We start from the raw sequence: 22,752 nt of genomic DNA, 5'->3' as shown, positions 1-22,752 counted from the left end.
AAATCTAGCCTTTGGTTTACGAAAATAAAATATGGAAACTTTCTGATCGTATGTAAGAACATTGAAAAAATAGTTTGTCTTTATTAGAAATAAGCTGATGGGGTGCCTATTGGTGCAGTTGGTTGAGAGTCTGACTATAGGTTCAGCTCAGGTCATGATTTTGGGGTTGTGGGACTGAGCCCCACGTTGGGCTCCACGCTGAATGTGGAGTCCACTTGAGTTTTTCTCTCCTTCTCCTTCTGCCCCTCCCGCTCATGCTCTCTCCTTCCTTCTCTAAAATAAATAAGTCAATCTTTAATGAATAAACAAACAAACTGATAAAGTAATGTTGCCACAGCATTGGTGTGTGGAAGTGTTTTTGACTAAACCATTTGATTCTTTTGTTCATGTTTATACCAGTTCATACATATCTGTACAATGTTGTCAAAGGTCCAAATGGCTTTAAAAGATTCTCTTTATTTTTTAAAATTATTCATTCATGAGAGACAGAGAGAGAGAGAGAGAGAGAGAGAGAGAAAGGGAGAGAGACAGGCAGGGACACAGGAGGAGGGAGAAGCAGGCCCCATGCCGGGAGCCCGACGCGGGACTCAATCCCGGGACTCCAGGATCACGCCCTGGGCCAAAGACAGGCGCCAAACCACCAAGCCACCCAGGCATCCCCTAAAAGATTCTCTTTAAAAGCCATGCATGTTCTATACCTGTAGCTTAGCTCTTAGCCTGGATGTATATGAAAATGATTCATCATTGACTAGCTCTTTTGGTTACCAGTATCAATCAATTAACAAGTATTTACCGAAGATACTACGTGCTTCGTGTTCTAATGGGTACTGTGATAGGATAAAGACATGTTCTGTCAACAGACAGATATGAAACCTTCTGAACTGAGAAAGGATAAGGAGCTACTAAAAAACATAATATGATGTATGTGATCACTATATACAGATATAAATCAGCGTGAAGTTATTAGAGAAAACTACTGACTACGGGATGCTTTAAACTGCCATAGGACTACACAGCACATGCAAAATGAATTAATGAAGATATAGATCATTATATGAATACATGGTTGAAATGAAAGTAAAGGATACAAACATCCTTCTATTTAATTTTGAAAAAATAATATTTGCAAGCTATGCTGAACACTCTTACCACTCTTTAAGGAATTCTCTAATCATTTTTTAAACACAGCATATACTGTGATTTGCAATAGATCTTTCCCCTCTCTAGTAAGAACTTTACCCAAAAGATGAGACTTGGCCCATAGACAAGCTGTAGGGAATTTATATTCTCTGAAATTCAGACAAAAGGCAGGAAGAAAAAGTTCAATTTTCTAGACGAGTGATCAAGTCTTTAATCAGAGGCTCAAAGGAGCCTATAATCAATGGAGTATTTTTCTTGAACCTATACCAGTACTAATTACTAAAGTCAATAAAAAACAATGATAATTAACAATAAGATTTTTATCTCTGACTCATGGTTTTCTTCCACTATAAAGACAGTTTCAAAATCATCATTTAAAGTTTATTTTTCAATCAGAAGAAAATATGAAACCATCTAGTGATGTTTTCAGGAAGTTTTGAGAATTAAAATCACTTCTTTACCGATTGCAATATTGAGAATTAAAATCAATATTCTATTACATATTGAAACAAACGGTTTTCAAACTGAAATAGAATCAAGTAATCAGAAATACCTCTCCCCAAAGGTACAAGAATCTGGGAAACCATTCTACTTCTAATGTTCATTCCCAGCAGTCTGTTGTGAACATGATAGAGCCCATGGATATGGAATCCTTTTACGTGCTACCAACCCCTTGGGCATATTAAGAGGGACGTCACCTTGAAAGCAAGATAGATCTACAAAGACATCACTCTGGTTTTTTGGCTCTCTTCAAAGAATGCAGCATCTTGGGATCATCATTAATGCTCAGGGCTCCAATCATCTTTCCTTTGCTTTTATCATAGTCTTTCTTGTACATCACCTATGAAAACATCACACATGCCAGATCCCACCCATCAGGCAGCGTCACTGGGGTCCCCTGCCCGGGTGCCCAGGCCATACTCTCATCCCTGGCGATCCTGCTGTTGGCTTCGGCTGCCAGCAGGGGGATGGCGTCCACTTTCATGTCAAACTGCTTTGCTTTGCTCTTCTCCCAGTCATGTTTATAGATATTCTGAACAGGAGGTTTCAGCAGAAAAATGGTTAGAACAACATCTAACTCAGAATCATTCAGTAACAATAAGAAACAGACTGAAAATTTCTACATGTAGACTCTTTTCACCTTCAAACACTATACTTCCCAAATGATAGTATAATTATTCATAAGCCTGTCATCTTGCTTCTCCCCTCCCACCACATAAGGATAATACGCTTTCTTAATATCCTATGAACTCTCTAAAGTTTCGGCTATGCCGATGTATAAAGGACGATGTAGAAAGACAACCACTTAGAGAAAGTGAAATGGGACATTCACAGGAGCTTGCCAATGCTACAGAGATTAGCTGAGGGTAATTAAGAGGATGTTTCTGATGGTAACAGAAAATGTGGAAAATGAATTAGAAGAGCAAAGTAAGAGCCTTCTGAGCAGTTCAGCCTTAAAAGCTCCACTTATACTCTGGAAACAATTGCCACCATTGTTTAATTGCATAACTCCTAATCTGGTCTTTTTAAATACCCATAACATTTCCCCTTCACGTGGGCACATAATGGTAGATTTCTGTAGCTTTGATACTTACATCACTTAAGTTATAGGCATTGACTCTGTGCTGGATAAACTGTGGAGCATCTGCTGGTACGCTGCACTTGAACTTCTCACTTTCACGTTTTGCTTTGTAATTCAGCTGGAAAACAGAAGATATCCAAACAGTTCAGGGTCAGGATTTCCTTGAGGGCATGTGGGAGAGTGTATATAAATGACTGAATTACTTCTATACTTCTACCCTTTTCTGAAACACGCCTCAAAGTGATGGTATATCCATCCAGTCAAAGTCTGTTACAAGGCCTAGACTCTGACTCCCTCTTTCAGGATTGTGGTGTAATCCAGTTTGGGTTGTCATTTTTATAAACGCTATCACAATGTATGTGTGGGAAACTCATTGATGGATCTAAACTTTTAGGCTGTGACTTCAGGACACGGACACTGAAAGTCTATTAAATTCTATGATCAGAGAAATAACAAAAATAGAAATAATCCTAAATAACTAAAATCCTAGTACAGTCAAAAAGATACATATATTCTGATTATTAAAAATGTAAAGTACAGCACTGTATTTAAAAAACTTAAAGCTGACATAGGTGGAAGGAAGGGGATAGAGACAGAATGAGGCTGTTGAATTCTGGAGCTAAAGGCAAATGCACGATTGAACGTCAGCAATAACCACCTCGAGAACAGTGCCCGTGGCCGGTCCAGGCCAATGAGAAGATCATGCTGTGAGAAGACACTGCCTACAACACTCTGTCCCTCGTCAGCTTACCGAGTTCAGCTGGGCCAGTGATGTTGGTAACTGGCCAGCGTTTAGCTGTTCCTTCTTGTGGCATAAAATATTAATATGCTAGAAATGCCGCATGATGAACTGACAGGACTCCTGGGGTATAGCGATGTCATTCACTTCATTACCAACTGCAAATGAGCTGTGATACTAAAACACATTTTATCGTAGGACAGGATGTATTTTCCTTCCTGAGAAGGTTGTGCCGCTCTTAGCTGCTGGCACCGTGCAGCCCAAAGTGTGGTCTAGCAGCAGCAGCATGGGCATCGCTGAGGAGCTTGAGAGAGAGTCAGCATCTCTCTCCAGACCAACTGAATCAGAATCTGTACTCTAACCAGGTCGCTGGGTGACCCACACGAGTGTGACCGAGAAGCACTGCTGCTCTTCCCCGATCTTCACCCGGCTGGACCGTTCTGCTTTAGATCACCCTTGACCACCCTCTCTCTCTCTCTCTCTCACCATTCTGTTTGAATTCTGTATCGGTATCCTGTATTCATTTTCTTATTACTACCTGATGTCTTTCTTGTTTCTGCACTCTTCGTATCTTTTTGTATTGCCTTTGTCAGCAAACTCACAATGGGAAATGCTTGCCTTGTTACCTACACAAGTACATGCTTTTGTTGTTTTCAAATTCATGAAATTTAGTATGCATTATTTTGGGTGTGTGTCAGATCCCAATGGGCAAATTCCCCACTAAAAATTGGTGACTTATTGAAGAAATATTATTTTTAGTATCGTCTAATACCACTTTTCCCAAGGCTGCAATTCAGTCAAGCAGCTTCATTTGCATCTTATTAAATCTTGAAAAATGACAGTGTTGGGTAGATAGATGAGCCCGCGAAAATGCTTATGTTTCAAATAAACACAGCATTCCAGGTCATCCACACTTGCACAAATCAAGGCACTTACATCGCTAAGCTGTTTCGTGTTGAGTTGGGCTTGCAACAGTACAGGAGTGTCGGTGACGGCCGTGAATTTGGTCTTATCTGGATGAACTTTCCACGTATGCTAGAAAAGATGTTCTTTAATAAAATATCATAATAACGGATCTTTATATTCTTGTTTATATACATACTACATATAAAGAGTTTCCAGTTAAAAATAGAATTTATTTTCTGAAAACTTGGTTGATATGTTGTCACTTCTCTCTCTCAATCTCCATCCCCTGATGTTGCCTCTAAATTGGTCTCCCTGCCACAATTCAGCAACCAGATTAATCTTCCTCCGGATGACACCTTACAACAGCGCTCCATATGACTTGACCTAAACTGTGCTGTGGGTGATGAGCCCTACCCTACAGAATCTGCCCACCCCCATCCCCTACCATTTCACTTCTTCCCACTGTCTCCGTCTCCAGAACGCTTCTGCTACTTCATCTTTGCAATTCCTTAAGTGCCCAGCTCTTCTCTCCTTAGACCGTTCTTCCAGTTAGTTGCTCTCACCTTGATCTTGGCAGGACTGCACATTCCTGCCTTAGAACTCTCTCAGAGCACCCAGCCTATGGAGCCCATCCAGTCTCACTCCCACTTCATCCTATTTCAATCCTATAGCATCATTCTTCATAGGTTGTATTATCATTGTCTAGTACCTTCCTTCTTTATACGTTTTTTGTTATCTATTTATCCCTCTCAAATGCATGCTCCCCCAGAGGCAGCCCACCTTGTTCCCTTTTCTTTCTCAGCATCAAGGACAGTGCCTGACATAAGCTAGCTCCTCGTGTAAATTTGTGAAATGAATGAACACCCCTCTCTCACAAATCTATCTTACCTTTCCCTCCACTAAGCCACGTGTACATAAACTACTGAAAGTAAAGCTTTATTAAGACCACAAACTATTCTGTAACAGATCGGTTTCTTCACAATAATTTTTGTGCTCCCCAGTTCCACCCCAAATTTAAAATTTAACATCTGCTAACCACTAGGCATTAGCATGTAAACTCCTGCTGAGTTCACCACTAGATGGCACAGGAATCCCAAACCCCATTTGGAGAACTCTGGGCAGCTGACTTCTGTCTTTACACTGGTCTAGCTTCGTGATTGCTTCATATTCTTGTGTGATTTTCTGAGGGAAAAAGCATTTCCCTTATCTTCTTCATACCTGGCTTTGTAATTTTTCTATAATGAGAAAGAACTAAAATAGATCATGACTGTTATTACCCCCAAAGAATGTCATCGAGAGACAGGAACAATGGTCTTCAACTTAATGTCACTGTTGGGAGTGGAGACTTTCATGCAGTGTATTTGATATGGGTCCTTGAAGCTGCCCACGTAATGGCCCAAGACGTTCTGTACATAGGAATGTTTGTATTTAGTCTGAAAGAGAAGCATATTGACAAATATGCCAATTAGGTACGTTATTTGTCACATCGTAGAAAAGCCCTCAAACCCCCGGAGCAACCATGGCCTTTCCAACCTCGCTGAAGTTCTTCAGCAGAGTGTCAAGTTGGTATTTAGGGGTCTCACAGTAGTTCCTGCTCTTTGCTTTTGTCTTCTCATAGCTTTCCCCTCTATAATCTCTCTGTCAAAGGAAGAAGAAAATTAAACAGAGAAGAAAAATCTATGTCATGGTGTAGAAGCCATTCCCATCATTGCTATACTTAACCACAAAGAAAAATTTTGTACTTTTTCAGAATTTATTTTCCATACGGCGAAAAAGGCAGTATTCCTATGGTAGAGGCTCACATCTTAGATAATCTAGTCTGCTAACAACCATATATGCGCTTGTGTTATTTATCCTAACATTGCTGAGCCAGGATATTCCATGACATAACAATGCTGCTTGAGCAACTTTTTTGTCTTAATGTAATTCTATCCACTTGAATGCATTTGAAGGAAAATGAATTTTTTAAATAGTACAAAATTAGGTAAAAGGTATAACATGGACCTTAAATACTTAGGCACAGTCCCAGAAAAGTCTTCAGCTCATTACTTGATGGAAACGCATTTTATTTACAATAACTTTGGAAGCTGGATTTTCTCCTTGAGTTCTAATATTTTTCTTTATAGTAATATGCAAAAATAGTTTTTTTCCATTTTATTATAGGTATCATGTATTCTTACACATTCTCCTTAATTTTACCGTGCAGAAATCCAAAAATATACGCAGGACAGACAAGCATACTTATAAATGATACAGGATAGGGAATATTTATTTAATGCCATGAGTTAGAGAAGCAATTTTTATAAGGAATTTTTAATATTTTAGTCTTTGAAATGAGATCAGTGTTTTATACAATTCTTAAAATACTTTGTTCTTGAGGTTATGCTTCATCATCTAGTTTTCCTACTTTATTGTCTTTAGCCTGATTTTCTCAGTTTTTGCCTTTTATTTTTCTATATATATTTTTGCAAAGTACCTGAAGTCAGATCATTACATGGAATGAATATGTGTTTATGACATACTGAGATATTAAATCTATTTCTAGGAAATGATAAAGAAAAGGCTATTGCTAGTATATTTTCCCCCTAATAAAACAGAGGGCATTAAAGAAATTAAGGAAACATTTACAATATACACTGATGTCTCGAAGTACAGAGTTGTTATAAGAATAAGGAACTTAATCATTTTTTACTCCTGGGCTTTTGTGTGTGACTTGTCATCCTGAATTGGAGATTTCATATAGGCTAAACATCTCATCCAAAGTTATAGTAAACAGTAAATGTAGCCATATCTGAAAGTAAGCATGATTTTACAAAGACACTCACGTCACTCTGGTTCTTGGGATCATCATTAATGCTCAGGGCTCCAATCATCTTTCCTTTGCTTTTATCATAGTCTTTCTTGTACATCACCTGTGATAACATCACACGTGCCAGATCCCACCCATCAGGCAGCTTTACTGGCAGCCCCTTCCCAGGGTGCCCAGGCCATACTCCCATCCCTGGCGATCCTGCTGTTGGCTTTGGCTGCCAGCAGGGGGATGGCGTCCACTTTCATGTCTAACTTCTTTGCTTTGCTCTTCTACCAGTCTTGCTTATAGACATCCTAACAGGAAAATTGTAACAAAGGAATCGACAAAGGTGATATGCATATTATCATACTGTCAAGACTAAGGAGTATCTCAATACTCTGTATTAATATGAAACAAATGAACCATTTTTGCTGTAGAAAATCATGCATATTTTAGTTATTTTTCTTCAAACTGAAGCTTCTAATTTTCCAAGATCAAGGTACTCTCCTCCTCATTAGAATCTTTCATTAAATTAACCTAATCCTAGTTACCATACTAATACCTAACTCCTGATACTGAGCCTTTCACAGAGTGGCACCAAATATTCTACAGTTAATTTACTTTTTCTGATCTAGAGATATCACTTTCATTTGATCTCAAGGTCCTTTGAAAGGTTATTTCCTGAATCATTACAATACTCATTGATGCTAGATAATCTAAGTACTTATTTATAGAATTGTTGAAGAAATGAGATCTACCCTTCCAAGGGGGATTTGCACTTTCTATAAAATTGAGTTTTGAAAATGAAAGGTAGCAATGGATACCTACCTGGCCTTATGCCTTTTGTGCAAGCTCTCTTACATGTAGAAATAAGCACCATTTATGTGAAATAAGGGATATTATACATCTGAGGAATAAATAAAATGAAACTGTATCTGAAAAAACAGGTCCTGGATGAAAATTAATCATTGTATAACATAAATGAATATATGGCTAAAATATCTCACATTATGATTTGCAGTCAAACCTACATGAGTGGTGGCATTTTGGAGGTTGGTTAAAACATATCAAGATTGTCTAATTGTATGAAGCTACCTACAACATTGCTACACACATTTATAAGGTGAATTGAACATGGGTAGAGGCATAAGGGCATGGTGCAGATGCTAAATGTTCTTCCCATCTTTATTTAAGATTTATCTATTATTGAGAGAGAGGGTGGGGGGCAGAGACACAGGCAGAGGGAGAAGCAGGCTTCATGCAGGAGCCTGATGTGGAACTCGATCCCACGACTCCAGGATCATGCCCTGGGCCAAAGGCAGGCGCTACACTGCTGAGCCACCCAGGGATCCCTGTTCTTCCCATTTTTAACACTGAAGTGTTTATGCAGTGAAACAACCCAGAAATAAAAGCACAGGTTGTCAGGATATCCCATACCATAGTATATAGGAACTTCCGTCACTCAGGTTATAAGCATTGACTTTGTGCTGGAGGAGGGGCAAGAGTATCCGGAGGTATGTGGCACTTGAACTTTTCACTTTCATGCTTTCCTTTGTAGTTCAGCAGAGATAGAGAGTGAAAGAGACAAAGACAGATAGAGAGACAAAAAAAGGAGACCATTAGCTCGAAAGAAGAATTGTCCCAAAATATAAAAATCTTGGGTGGTACATTTCATAGAATAAAACGTAAAATACATTATGTTAAATAACAACTGACAATGCTGTTGAGATCAATACAGAAGTCCAGAGCTAGGGTAGTCCACCCTGCACGACTGACAACCTGCATGAACGCACGTCTGTCACCGTGGTAGGACTATCCTGGAAGCAGGTGGCTCTTTCATATATGCTCCCTCTCCAGGCACATCACAACCGGCCCCCAGAATCAGTAGATTCTGAGACTCACAGCCCTTTCTCTCTTTCCATTGTCAACGCTCACTTTCTGGAGAAACACGTTCTAACAAACCTGGTTACGTCCCCTCACATACATTATGCTTTGTTAATACTCTTTATCTGAAGACTTTATTTCTGGCCATCAATTGACTGAGGTTACTTTTATTGCTTTGCTTACTTCAGCACAAGTTTGGAAGTTCATACTTAAAAGTCATGTGATAAAAGTATCTCCAAAGCTCCATTTTCCGAAACTTATTGGAGACAGAGACATACCGTGTATTAAACATCAACTCCGGGCCAGGGTATTTACTATGCTCAGATCTCCTTTCGTTTACTCTTCAAAACAACTGCAAATTACAAAAGGGTAACTAACACGAGGCATAACGAGGTTAAACAATTTGCCTAGGGTGCCGGGTTATAAACGACAGAGCTGGAATTTCACCCAGATTTGCCTGGCTAAAGACCTCATGTTCCTTCCAGCATGGTAAGCTATATTAGGCCCCCTTAGAGAACCATTCTGCTATCCTTGCTATACATCCCAGAAGATGCAAGGCAACTAAATAAGGAGATCTTTTAGGTGATTACAAATATAGACAAGTTAAATTTGATACACTCACTTAGCCTTTTTTTTTTTTTTGGTAAATGTGACAAGTCACTGGATTTTATATACAGAGTTATGATAGGTTATCCCTCAAAATTGGATTTCCTGCCTATTTAAAGGAACTTACATCACTCAGTTACTTGGAATTGACTTGGGCTTGCACCAGCACAGGAGAGTCGGTGACTTGAGTGAAGTTTGTTTTATCTGGATGGACTTTGTAGGTGTGCTGTGGAGGAAAAAAGGAATAGTCTTAGCAATCAAATCCTATAGTCCAAGCAAGGAGAACCCATTCCCCAAAAGAAAAGAAACTTGTAGTTAATAAAACACAAGGCTCTTTTCTAATTAGACTGCAGTGTTTTAGAGATGCTTTCGCAGCTGTACAAGAAACTTTCTCATTCTTCAGATTTCTGATAACTCCTCTTTGGGGAAATGAACTAGAATTAGCTCTTGAAAAGTATGGATGACAGCTAGGGAAAACAGTTCATCACCTACAAGATAGATTTTGTTTCTTATAATTTCCTTGCTTGCATATATTTGAAAAGTGTTAAAATTTTAAATTTCTCTTGAACCGCTAGATGCTCTGGAGGCCAGGATGTTTGAAGGTCATACTACAGACTCACATCTTTACATGGATCCAGCTTCTCGATTGTTTCATTTTTTTGAGTTATAGTCTGGGGGAAGAAGCCTTTGCCTCGGTCTTCTTCGAATTCTGCTTTGTAGTTGTTCTACGAGGAAGAAAAATCAGACACGAGGATGCAACCATTTTATCCATGCCCTAAAGATGTGTTAAGTGGAAAGCTAAACAACTGTCTTAGGACTTACATCGCTGTTTTGAGGTGCAACTTTCATGCAGTGTGTATGATATGGATCCTCAAAGCTGCCCACATAGTGTCCCAAAATATTCTTTAAGTAGGAATCTTTGTATTTGGTCTGAAAGACAAAACATATTTCATGTATTTATTGGGGGAGAATAATGGATCTTTTCTTAACAGAAGAAGTAACCACAGAGTTGCTTACATCACTAGTGAAGTTGTGCAGAACTGTATCAAGTTGGAATTTGGGGGTTTTACAGTAATTTATGCTCTTTGCCTCGGTCTTTTCATAGTTTTCCTTGTATGGTTCCTGTCGAAGAAAAAAATCAAAGTAGATTCTTGTCACTCCCACACTGATTATAGTGCTTGTATTTCTCAACAACAATAAACAAGAAGGAGAAGATAAAAAGATATATCCTGTCAACGGTCTTAAAAACTGACAATCAATATTGGGGTGTAGTGAATGAAAAGTTTCTTCTATTAGCAATTACTGTAAAGTTTAGGTTTTTAACATTCACCAAAAAAAAGTCAAGAAACCAGTACTCTACCTCAGACCAAGCCCTTAGTTGTGGAGATTTGTGTGTACTTCAGGACTGCTACATCCGCTCTCCCTCAACTCAGACTCGTCTTTCACTGATGGTGCAACAGACAGGAATCTTCTGAGCAACAGTGAATTCTTTTTGAAACAAACCTTCACAAAAATGTTTAGTATAAGTTGAGAAATACACTCTCTCTTCCTCCTTCCACCAAGGAAAAAACCTCCTTACACAAACAGATAGTATATCCTGTATATAGGTATATACAGGAACTCAGATGATAAAGCTACTCACTCTTCCTCTCAGCTATGACCCAAATTTAGCTCTAATACTGACAATAAACAACCACTGGATTTTAAATGCACAACTGATAAAGTGAGAGTCTTGTCCCTTTCTCATGTTAGGTTTTGAGGTTGTACATGGTGCTTTTTGGTTTTTAAAAATTTATATTGTTCTCTTTATCAACAAAGTAGGTTTGAACCTGAGCTTTGCTATGTTTGATAAAGATGACCTTTATTTAGGAAACAGAAAACATGCTTTGCATTGATTTCCCAACAGGGCTATTTGGACAGATCCACTCACGCTCTCTCACCTGCCACTCCAACTCCACTCGCCTCATTCCTCAATCACAGGTACACATTTCTATGGTGCTGACTTAATTTGAGGGACAAAGAAAAGATAACTAACCCACAGGGGGAACACCATGTATAATCCTCAAATATTGGGAAAGCTTAATACTGTGGGAATAACTTAATTGATCACATGTTCCCTCTTATTTATATAGTCAAAGTGGTCTTGGGCTGTTAGTCTCTTAATGCATCTCTCACTTATCCGATCTGTTTTATTTTAAATCTTATGGATTGGTCAGACTCTTAATTCTACAAGTAGAAACTCCTGTGAAGACTTAGGGAGCCACCTTTTATTTTTTGTTGTTGTTGTTTGTCTTTTGGGGGAGCCATCTTTTAAGTCGTGCTTTCTGCAAATGATGGTTTCTAGGGCCAAGATTTGCACAGAGAATGACAGAGGTGAGGGGAAGAACCTGTGGAACCCAGGACATTTGTCTTTGCCCTGCTTGAAGAACACAAGGGCAGGGTGCACACACAACTTCACCTCTCACTCTCTGCCCCTTGCAAAGCCTCTTTCTGTGTCAGGATCCCAAAGAAGCACAAGCACTAGAACCTATAAGCAAATGAGGTTTTCTCTGCCCCTTGAGCTAAATCCACAGGCACCCCCCCTCCCAAACTAACACACATCATACTCAGGGGGCATTCCTGTCTTCCTGTGGTTATATAGTTCCAGGGAAACTGCTACACTAGAATCCTAAATTATTTGCAAAATTATGTATGCATTTAGTCATTATAGAAAGAGAGATAGTTCATCTCTCTAGCAGCTAAAGTTAAAAAAAACACTTTCTGACAAGAACGTACTTATTACATCACTCAGGGCATTTCCTGCCGCCTTCAGCTGCTTGAGCAGTGGGTTCTCTGAGGCAGGAAGTACATTATAATCAGGCTTTCCTTTATTCTTTTCAGAGTCTTCTTTGTATTTTACCTGTAGGAGTGAAATGATAAAGTAACTGGGTTACTTTTGTTCTTGTCTCTATTATGGATATTATGACATAGTTCTACAAATCAATTTTCTCTCTAGAAAAGTGGCAGCTTGACATTTTATAAACAAAATACTCATAGTAACTCATAACAGCAGCAAAGAAACTGCATAAATCTCCAGGATAACTTTTCTTCCCATTCATTTATTCACTCAAAAACATCCATAGGGTATTCATTACATGCTGGCCTTGGGACAAATACGTGAAAGAATAACACCTGGTCCTTGCCCTCAAAGAGAAAAAGACATACACAAATAATGGCAGTGTATCATGTCTCAGACACTTGCTACTCCACAACTCTCATTTAACTTAGCCACCAGTGACCTAACTGCCAACACAGTTTTTCAAGAAAGCAAGCCAGAAGCATCATCAAAATCTATCCTCTGATGCCTCATTGACTGTGTGTGAGCATGTGTGCAGTTCACGTGCGTGCAGAAGTGACTGTACGTTGGTAATTTCAATTCAGAAACATTTTAAATAGCGGATCGCTCCTTTCTCCCTTCACTCACTTCTCACTCTCTCCTCACTCTACTCCTACCTCATCTCGCTGATGTGTTCACATGGAGATACTCCAGAGTTCAGTCCTTAGAGTTTTCTGTCTATGCTTGCTCCCTTGATGGCCTCCAGTCTTCGGACATTAAATACTCTCCATATACTGATGACTCCCAAATTTATACAACCCTCCCATATATCTCCCCTGAAACTTCAGACTTGTACAATCAACTGCCCACTTAACATTTCCACTTCGATGTCTAAAACGCATTTCAAATCCTACATGTTGGAAGCTTAGCTCACGTTTTCCCTCCAAAAATAATTATGCCCTCCTTCCACACTCTTCTCTCTTAATAAAGAGAAATCCCATCCTCCAGTTGCTTAGACCCATTCTTCTCATATCCCACATCCAACCCAATAGCAAACCAGGTCAGCTCTATTCTCAAAGTCCATTTCATCCATCAGCCCTGCTCCCCTCCTGATCTAAAACATCACTATTTTGCACCTGGATACTAAATGGCTTCCTGGTCGTGTGATATCCTTGCTTTCACTCCCTCAACAGGGCCAACGCTAGGGTTTCAACCAAGTCTGATTGGCTTTGAAGTTTATTTCTAGTGCTTTAGAACGTCCAGGATTCTTCTTACCAAAGTCTACTCTACAGAGTATAGGAGCATATCCATGGATTTGTGTATCTTGTCTGTGTCTAGATGTTCAGCAATTGCTGAAGGAAAATAAGAAAAATCATGGTAATAGATTGTGTGGGAGTTTCCATATTCAGAGAAGGTTGACAGCTGTCCTTTCTTGAGGGGTCCTTCTGTCTGAGAGCACAACCTTTCTAATTGCAGGTATCAAAAGGTCCTTTAACAAATACTGAAGATGATACCTGACTATTGTTAAAGGTCAGACATAGGAAAATTTTTCAAAAATTTGGTAGCCTTATGATAACCCCAAATTGCACTTTTTGTTGAGCCCCAAGAACCCTCTTTTTTTTCATTACATACAAAAGCAAAATTTCTAAGAAACTCACCCACAATAAGACCATCATGACAAATAAGAGCATTTCTTCATACCTTGCTAGCTGCCACTCCAGCTTGTTTATTCACTTTGTACTCTGGTGTTTCGGTCTACGTGAAGTAGATCTGGTCTTTCATATTCTCAAAGTCTTCCTGGTATTTCCTCTGTAAGACATTACACACACTGGAGAATTGCCATGAGCACAGACTATGAAAGGGTTCACATGGGAGGACAGGGGCCACTTCAAGAGCTCACGCACAGCCGTGCTCCTCTTGGCTTACACATGGGTCCGGTTACAATGAGAGATGGTAGTGCCATCATCAAAACAATTAGCAACTCAACAGAGATTTGGAGCACTTACAAGAGGCTGAAAACCAGCCTCTAAAGAGCTCTCAAAGACCAGGGGCAGAGAACTTCAGAGGGAAAAAAAAGAGCACTTTTACAGTGAAGAAACTCTGGGAAGAAACGAATCAGTTTCATAAAATGTACTGGTTGGGTTCTCCAGGCAAATAGTACTTTAACAAGGGCCCCTTTAACCTGTACTCACTTTGAAAACATATTGTTGATATGAAAATTGAGGCAAGCATAATGGAATTTAATCAAAACAGTATTTCTCAAAAAAAGAAAGATGGAGAGATTTCTTTGTCAGCAGGAACTCTACACAGGTCTTGTCCCCATGAAGAGGAACCTGGACTCCAATGTACTTGTAAACCTGCAGGTGCAGCTGAGGGCCAGAAGTCATAAAGGAAAGGGTCACTTTTTCAACCTAAGAATATCTGGCTCTCCCTTCGTACTGCTATTCCCACTAGCAGCCCCCTGTGCCATGTCCACAGTCACCCCTTCTTTTTCGACAGCTTCAACCGCTCGCTCTTCATTAGCTCCTTTCCTTTAACTTACTAAAGGCCTCTCTGTTGTTAAAGTATCATGTCCATTAAGCATGCAGCAGCCCCTTCACCCTTGCCCTCTTTTTCCTTCACTACTGACTACTCAGGGCTTTCCTTCCATCAACCTTGAACCCTGCCTCCAAAAAAGCAGGACGATTTGTCAATCCCCAGATACATGAAGCCCTCTTACGCCTGTGGACCTTGTACCTGCTGTTCCCTTTCTTCAACATGCCCCAGCTCCAGACTCTCCCCATCTGCCTACAGGCTGCTGCTCATTCTCCATGGCCCTGGGTCAGCACAAGATCCCCTCCTGAGCCCTCCCTGACCTGAAGACCTTCTCCTGGGGTCTCACTCAATGTGACCGTTAGCTCCTTGGAAGGAACTGTCGGATGATGCCATGACTGGTTGTTTACCTATCTGCCCCTCCTTGGACTGTCAGATCTGGATGACAGCAAACGTAACCTCTCATTTGGGAGCCCTCGTGGCTTGGGCAGACCCTGACCAGAGCAAAGGTTCAATGATGGATTTCTGAATCTATGTTTTATATACTGACGCCATGGAGGGAAATCTCATTAGGAGACTTACTGTGCCAACTCTGCTACTACTCACTTGTGAGACTTACACAAATTACTTCTCCTTCCAGGTGGCAGTATTCTTATTTACAACATACAGAGGCTGGATAGTTCCTGGGGCACCTGGGGGGCTCAGTGGTTGAGCATGTGTCTGGCTCAGGGTGTGACCCTGGGGACCCGGGATCGAGTCCCGCATCAGGCCTCCTGTGGGGAGCCTGCTTCTCCCTCTGCCTGGGTCTCTGCCTCTCTGTTTCTCATGAATAAATAAAAACCTTTTAAAAAAAGAAGCTGGATAGTTCCAAGGTCCCAGTCATCTTCATGCTTTAACCAAGTCTAACTATGTCCCATCCTAACAACATCTACCTACTGCCTAAAACAAAAGCTTTTACGAATATCCAAGGGTCAATGGAGATACAAAAGACCAGTTTTAAGATGCAGTTATATTAGTTCCTCTACTCAGTCTTTAAGGAGCGAAGGCTTTATTTTAGGCATAGGGCGATTGGTATTTTCCATGGCTGGCCGAGTCCTCAGAGTGAGCAAAGTCCTATCAGAATGAATGCTTACTAAGTAGGGCATCCTGTCAGGAAGCTCCAGAGAAACCGGATCTAGAAGTCCTCATTTCTCAGGAACTTTCTTCAGAATTCTGTCTTGTTAGAATTCTGTACTCTGGATCCACTTAAAGTCTCTCTTGGTATTTGCCAAATATTTGTTTCGGCTCAGATAACAAGAGAAACCTAGTAAGTGGATTTCAGAGAAACTGGAAGAAGGCACAGGTGAGGGGGACAGAAAGCCTCCAAACCCAAGCCCTCAGTTGAGATCTCCGTGCCTAGGCAGCGGAATGTTCTGTGAACAACAGCCCGCGGCGGGGGCGGGGGGAGCCTCTGTGCCCAAGAACTGTAGGAGCTCATGGTGTGGACAACAGTATTAATAGGCAGGCTGGGAACCTGATGCTTGGTGCAGTTAGTCTGCAATAAAGTTACAACCCGTATCTTAAGTGCCACGTTTTTCTGAGGAAGGATGGGAAGATTTTACTTCACTATGCAGTCTCCATTATGTATTCTGTTGAGGTATCTCAAGACATGTGGTCAACTGTACCTGTTTGAAGTCCCTAGCACCAAAGTGGCATGGAGGTTTCCCTTCATCTGTCCATCTTATGGGTAAAGGGAGACGGGAAATTAAGTATCTTCTTGGACACTCTTCCTGAGCTCACGTGACACGGCATTTCCTGGTTCTCCTTCAACTTCTCTGACCATTTGTTCTCTCATTACTCTGCCGGCTGCTTTCCAGATGTCCTAAGTAGGGGTATCCTCCAAAACTCTGCCCTTGGCCATACACTACTCCACCCCCCCTTCATATATTTTCATGTCCTCAGCTATCACTTTTATTCCGATGACTCTCCAATATTAATCTTTTGTCCTGTTCTTATGCCTGTGCAATAGGACAAAGTTTCTAATGGAAGATCCAGATCAAGGCATCTTATGGATGAGGCATCTCAACTCCATTCCTCCGTTCACTAGTACAGTTGTACCCCTATACACCCAGACTACCAGTCTCTGTTGTAAGCTCCTTGATGGCTCCTTTCACTCTCTCATCTCCAATATCCAATGTCCTTAACACTTTTAAAATACCTATTGCCCTCAGATTCCTTTCTTCCTCTCCGTTGTCCTCCCTTTCATTCCATGATATTATTAAAATAGTCTTCTTCAATGTATCACAATTATTCCTAGTCCCAATCCACTATATTGTCCATCAAAGTTTTTCCATATCCTACTTTTACCATACTGTTTGCCCCCCAAAAAATCACAGGGTATCTCTTAAGGACTACCATATCATGTCAAAGCTATTTGGTCTGATTTTCAAGGTCCTGCCACCACTTCCTTAAAAGCACCCTCCTAATGAGGTGTCCACAGCATTCAGTTTCTTTCTCCTCACCAGACTCATTCCACCTCTGTCCCTCGTTTCAAGTGTACTCTCTACTTGGAATGCCTTTTCTGGTCATAATTGCCCTTTCCCTTGGGATTACCACTTCCACGAGGCCTTCTCTAATTACTTGCATGTGTCTTTTCAGCAAGTATTAGACTGTAGAATTTGCTCCCTAAGATTTTTGAAAACTGTTTTCTTATTGTTTCATGTATAACAATTTCATCTTACCAGCCTGATTATAAAATCTCAAGGGAAAGGATGAAAACTTCTTTTCTATCCTGCCAGCTGTCCATGCATAGACTTTCAACAAGTAACTACTGATCACTTGATAAAGGTCACACAGTAATACATATTCATAGATACAGAAGGTTACACAATATTATATATTCATAAGATACAGAACCAGAAAATGAACTTAGAAGCAAGAAGTCCCTACACATTAAAATTGGTACCGTGTACTAGAGAGCCTTAAGTTTTTGTTATGGCTTCTCTAGTTCCTATGTTACTCTATGGAAAGACTGGAGCATAATCTATGCTATATTTTAACGAATTATATGAAAACAGATAAAAATATATCCCCTAAATTTGCAAATGACATCGAGTGAGAGGCAATAAAAGATCAAGACCTCGGGATCCCTGGGTGGCACAGCGGTTTGGCGCCTGCCTTTGGCCCAGGGCACGATCCTGGAGACCCGGGATCGAATCCCACATCAGGCTCCCGGTGCATGGAGCCTGCTTCTCCCTCTGCCTGTGTCTCTGCCTCTCTCTCTCTCTCTCTCTCTCTCTGTGACTATCATAAATAAATTTAAAAAATTAAAAAAAAAAAAAAAAAGATCAAGACCTCAAAAGTCGGAGACACCATCAAATGAGTCTGCATAATTCCAGTACAAGGCAAGATAGGATCCTAAGACCCACTGGAAATAAATCCCAGTAATTTTCAAGACGCCAACTGACTTGTTAAGTCCATAGTGAATGTAAGAAGTTCTAGGGGTCTGATTGACAACTGAATCAAAAACAACTTGTTGTTTTATACAAGAGTGCTCTCCTGAAGACTAGAACAGTAGCCTTTGGATTTTCAATATAGCCTCTAGCAAATCCAGAGGTCAAGAAATAAAGCTCCTCAAAACAAGGGGAAGTGCTAGAATCAAGTGGAGTTCTCTGCTGCGGATATAGCTTTCAACCTAAGGAGTCTCTTAGGCCTTTTAAGTCCCTCTAAAACTGTTTTCAAGATAAAAGACACTAAAATTCTGGTCAGTGGAGACAGCTGATTTTTCTTTTTACTAACTTTGAAATATCCTCCATGTCTTTGAAATATCCTCTGTGTATACCTTACGGCAAGAGCTTTTGTGGGGTAACTACACAAGCCATGTTTGGACAAGTGTGTCAGTTCATGTAGACAAAGGGGGACACATCACAATTCACACTTTAAAATTAGGAAGCAAATCAAACTCCTTCAATAACATTTTTCACTTAATATATTTCGGGAAATGGCTACGATCCCAACAGGTTTTTTTTTTAAGTGCCACTCTACTGTCACTGAAGAACTTCAACTCCAGCCAAGGGAACAGAGGGCACAGGCTACAGTGGAAAGAACACCGGTCTTGGGATCACAAGATCAGGTTTCTAATCTGGGTTTTGCCCACTAATGACCTAGGTCTTAGACTCAGGTTCTTCAACTAATAAAAAACAAGATTGGGTTTAATTATATCTAATATAAATTATACATCTAAGTACACATCATAAATTACAACGATTCTAGATGTATTCATCTGCTATTATGACATTTAGTCTTTTTGAAAGAGGAATTGCAAAGAACATTTGGCCAGAAGACCTAACTGGAAGCGTCCCGATTCCACACTCCCAAACAATGTTGACTGCACTTGACTTACATCACTGAGGGCTTTCTGGGCCTGGGCCACCCGTCTCAGCTCTGGGCTATCGTTGTACGCGTAAAACAAGCTTTTGTCAGCTTCCCAGTCCTCAGTGTACAGTTTCTAAATCAGAAAAGAGTGAGAAGTTATGAGATAGGAGCTCCCACTTATACGAAATACACAATTTTGAATTCATCCATCAATAGCAAGAAGAACCGAGGGCAGGGTAAGAGCAAAGGCAAATGGAATCTCCAGATAGCCTCCCCCATTCCACTCAGTCCAAGTCATCTTCATTAACAGCGTGTCCTGCTTCTCCTGACAAATCATGTTTTCAGGAGGGTAGATGTGTCGGATTTTGTTTCATCTCCTCTCTGGGGCCTTATCTGCTTCCCACAACAACTATGAATGCAAGCGGAAGGAGGCAGGAGGCACCTCGCATAGTTCCTTGTCACGAAATAAACATTTCGTAAGAGCGATAGTCAGAAATAACTCGAAGTGTAGCCCCGGTCTCTAAGAGCCAGGTCTCCGGCACATCTCCCTTCTCCCCACGTGTTCAGCTTCCCACCAGGACCCTCCCTCCCACTCAAGAGCTTTCCCCTCAGTTCCCCCTTGCCAGCCACAACCCCTGCAGCCCACACGGCTCAAGGACACTCGCAGAAAGGCTGGGCCACCACGCGCCAGGTCCACACAAGCACCAGGGATTCCTCTGAATTAGGTGGAGGAGGACAGAGTTCATGACAGAGCAGAAGCCCTCACCTTCCCACACATGGCTGTGTTCTTAACTGCCTGGACAAGCTCAGGGGCATCAGGGGGACGCAGGTACTCATCGTTGGTGTCTTCCCAGTTCTGCTTGTATAAAACCTAGACAGACAGGGAAGAGGACCCGTGGTTGAGGCCACCCACGAGCTATGAGGGTTCAGAGAACAGAGTGCTGTTGAGTCTTTCACAGTCAAAGCGCTCTCATGGAGGGGCTGCCCTTGTGCCAGTTGTCACCAGCACTGACTGTGCGAGCGGTGACCATGTCAACATCCCACGATACTTCCCCTGCATTGTAAGCTTTTACTTGAAAAGTCTGATCTCTTAAACTAAGTCATGATCATGATTCTCCATAGATTCCTTTTAAGGGCTGCAACCTTTGAAAGTCATTGGCCGATTCTGGAGAGGGGGCATGTTCCTCTTGACCTATGTGGTATTTTTTCCATGTTTTTGATTAGTTATTTACATTTGAAATTTAAGGATTTCTTGTAAAAATTAAGCTCCCTGACTTCTCTAAAAAGAAGTAGGAGCCTCTGGCAACCCTGGGATTGCATTCGGCACGGCAACTGCCTGGACCGAGTTGCAGGGCAGAGGTTTGACAACCCACTTCAGTCATCCGTGCAGTCTCCCTGACAGGTGTGGGCACCGAGCTCATGATGCCCTGAGATTCAGGGAAGACTGGCGAGCAGGATCAGGCCTGTCGCGTTTTCTTAGGTCAGATAGAGGAAACCCACATGCATCCCAAACATCCACACTGTGACCTCACCTTAGTGACTTGCTGCGACACTTTCTTCGCATGTTCAATGTCCTTTGCTTTTTCGTCCACGTGACACACAGTTTTAGCAACATCGCCATCCATTCGATACTTAACCCGCAGAAATCAAGCACAGCATTCGTGACGGGTGTGCCAATGTGAGTAGATTAAAGGCTATCTTACAACCAAACAGCATTAACCCAATGACTCAACGTCTGTGCCGCAAAGTGAAGTTTCTGCACTCTTAGAAAGTAGAAAACTATCATAGTAGAAAACTATCATAGTAGAAAACTATGATCCCCAAAGATCTGTGGAGCACCTGCATTCGCTGTATATCTGCTTTCCTGGTGGAATTCCAGCCTCCCTGCACTCCTCTGTGGAGGACCACAGTGAATTCAAACTTCCCATCTCCTATCATCTCTTAAGCTAACCTACTTAGCCAAGCTTTTGGAAATCTCTGGGGGGTTCTCATTTAGAGCCACATAATCTATAGCCAAAGCTTCCTCTAGATTTCTCGACTGTCTCAGACTAATCTGACTCGTTTCCTCTACACCTGTTAAAGCCCTCAATTCCCAGTGGTGAGCATGTTTTCCACCTCTCCCTCCCCTTTATTTTAGCAATGCCACCCACCTCACTGAGTTGATCTTGTACTTTCTTTTTTCATATAAATTTGTATGTTATCGGTGTTCTATTTGCCAACATATAGAATAACACCCAGTGCTCATCCCATCAAGTGCCCCCTTCAGTGCCTGTCAATCAGTCACCCCCAGCCCCCACCCGCCTCCCTTTCTACCACTCCTAGTTTATTTCCTAGACTTAGCAGTCTCTCATGTTCTGTCTCCCTTTCTGATATTTCCCACTCATTTTTTCTCCATTCCCCTTTATTCCTGTCCACCATTTTTTATATTCCCCAAATGAGACCATATGTACGTCCTTCTCCGATTGACTCATTTCACTCAGCATAATATCATCCAGTTCCATCCATATTGAAGCAAATGGTGGGTAATGGCTAATTAATGGCTGAGTTATATTCCATTGTATACACAGACCACATCTTCTTTATCCATTCATCTTTCGATGCACACCGAGGCTCCTTCCACAGTTTGGCTACTGTGGACATTGCTGCTAGAAACATCAGGGTGTGGGTGTCCTGGCGTTTCATTGCACCTGTAGCTTTGGGGTCAATCCCCAGCAGTACAATTGCTGGGTCGTAGGGCAGATCTAATTTTCACTCTTTGAGGAACCTCCACACAGTTTTCCAGAGTGGCTGCACCAGTTCACATTCCCACCAATAGTGCAGGAGGGTTCCCCTTTCTCGACATCCTCTCTAAGATTTGTAGTTTCCTGCCTTGTTAATTTTCCCCATTCTCACTGGTGTGAGGTGGTATTGCATTGTGGTTTTGATTTGTGTTTCCCTGATGGCAAGTGATGTGGAGCATTTTCTCATGTGCTTGTTGGCCATGTCTATGTCTTCCTCTGTGAGATTTCTGTTCCTGTCTCCTGCCCATTTCATGATTGGATTGTTTGTTTCTTTGCTCTTGAGTTTAAGAAGTTCTTTGTAGATCTTGGATACTAGCCCTTTATCTGATATGTCATTTGCAAATATCTTCTCCCATTCTGTAGGTTGTCTTTTAGTTTTGTTGACTGTTGGTTTTGTTGTGCAAAAGCTTATCTTGATGAAGTCCCAATAGTTCATTTTTGCTTTTGTTTCTCTTGCCTTCATGGATGAATCTTGCAAGAAGTTACTGTGACCAAGTTCAAAAAGGGTGTTGCCTGTGTTCTCCTCTAGGATTTTGAAGGAATCTTGTCTCAGATTTAGATCTTTCATCCATTTTGAGTTTGTGTCTGTGTATGGTGAAAGACAGTGGTCTAGTTTCATTCTTC

General features: G+C 41.1%; 1 pseudogene; it reads right to left on the bottom strand.

Moving 5' to 3' along the window:
• Positions 1–1,704: 1,704 nt before the first annotated feature.
• Positions 1,705–20,973, bottom strand: LOC144299463 (nebulin-like; annotated as a pseudogene).
• Positions 20,974–22,752: the final 1,779 nt, after the last annotated feature.

This window comes from Canis aureus, chromosome 27 (genome assembly GCF_053574225.1).
Source record: "Canis aureus isolate CA01 chromosome 27, VMU_Caureus_v.1.0, whole genome shotgun sequence".
NCBI lineage: Eukaryota > Metazoa > Chordata > Mammalia > Carnivora > Canidae > Canis > Canis aureus.
This window is presented reverse-complemented; position numbering and strand designations above follow the sequence as displayed.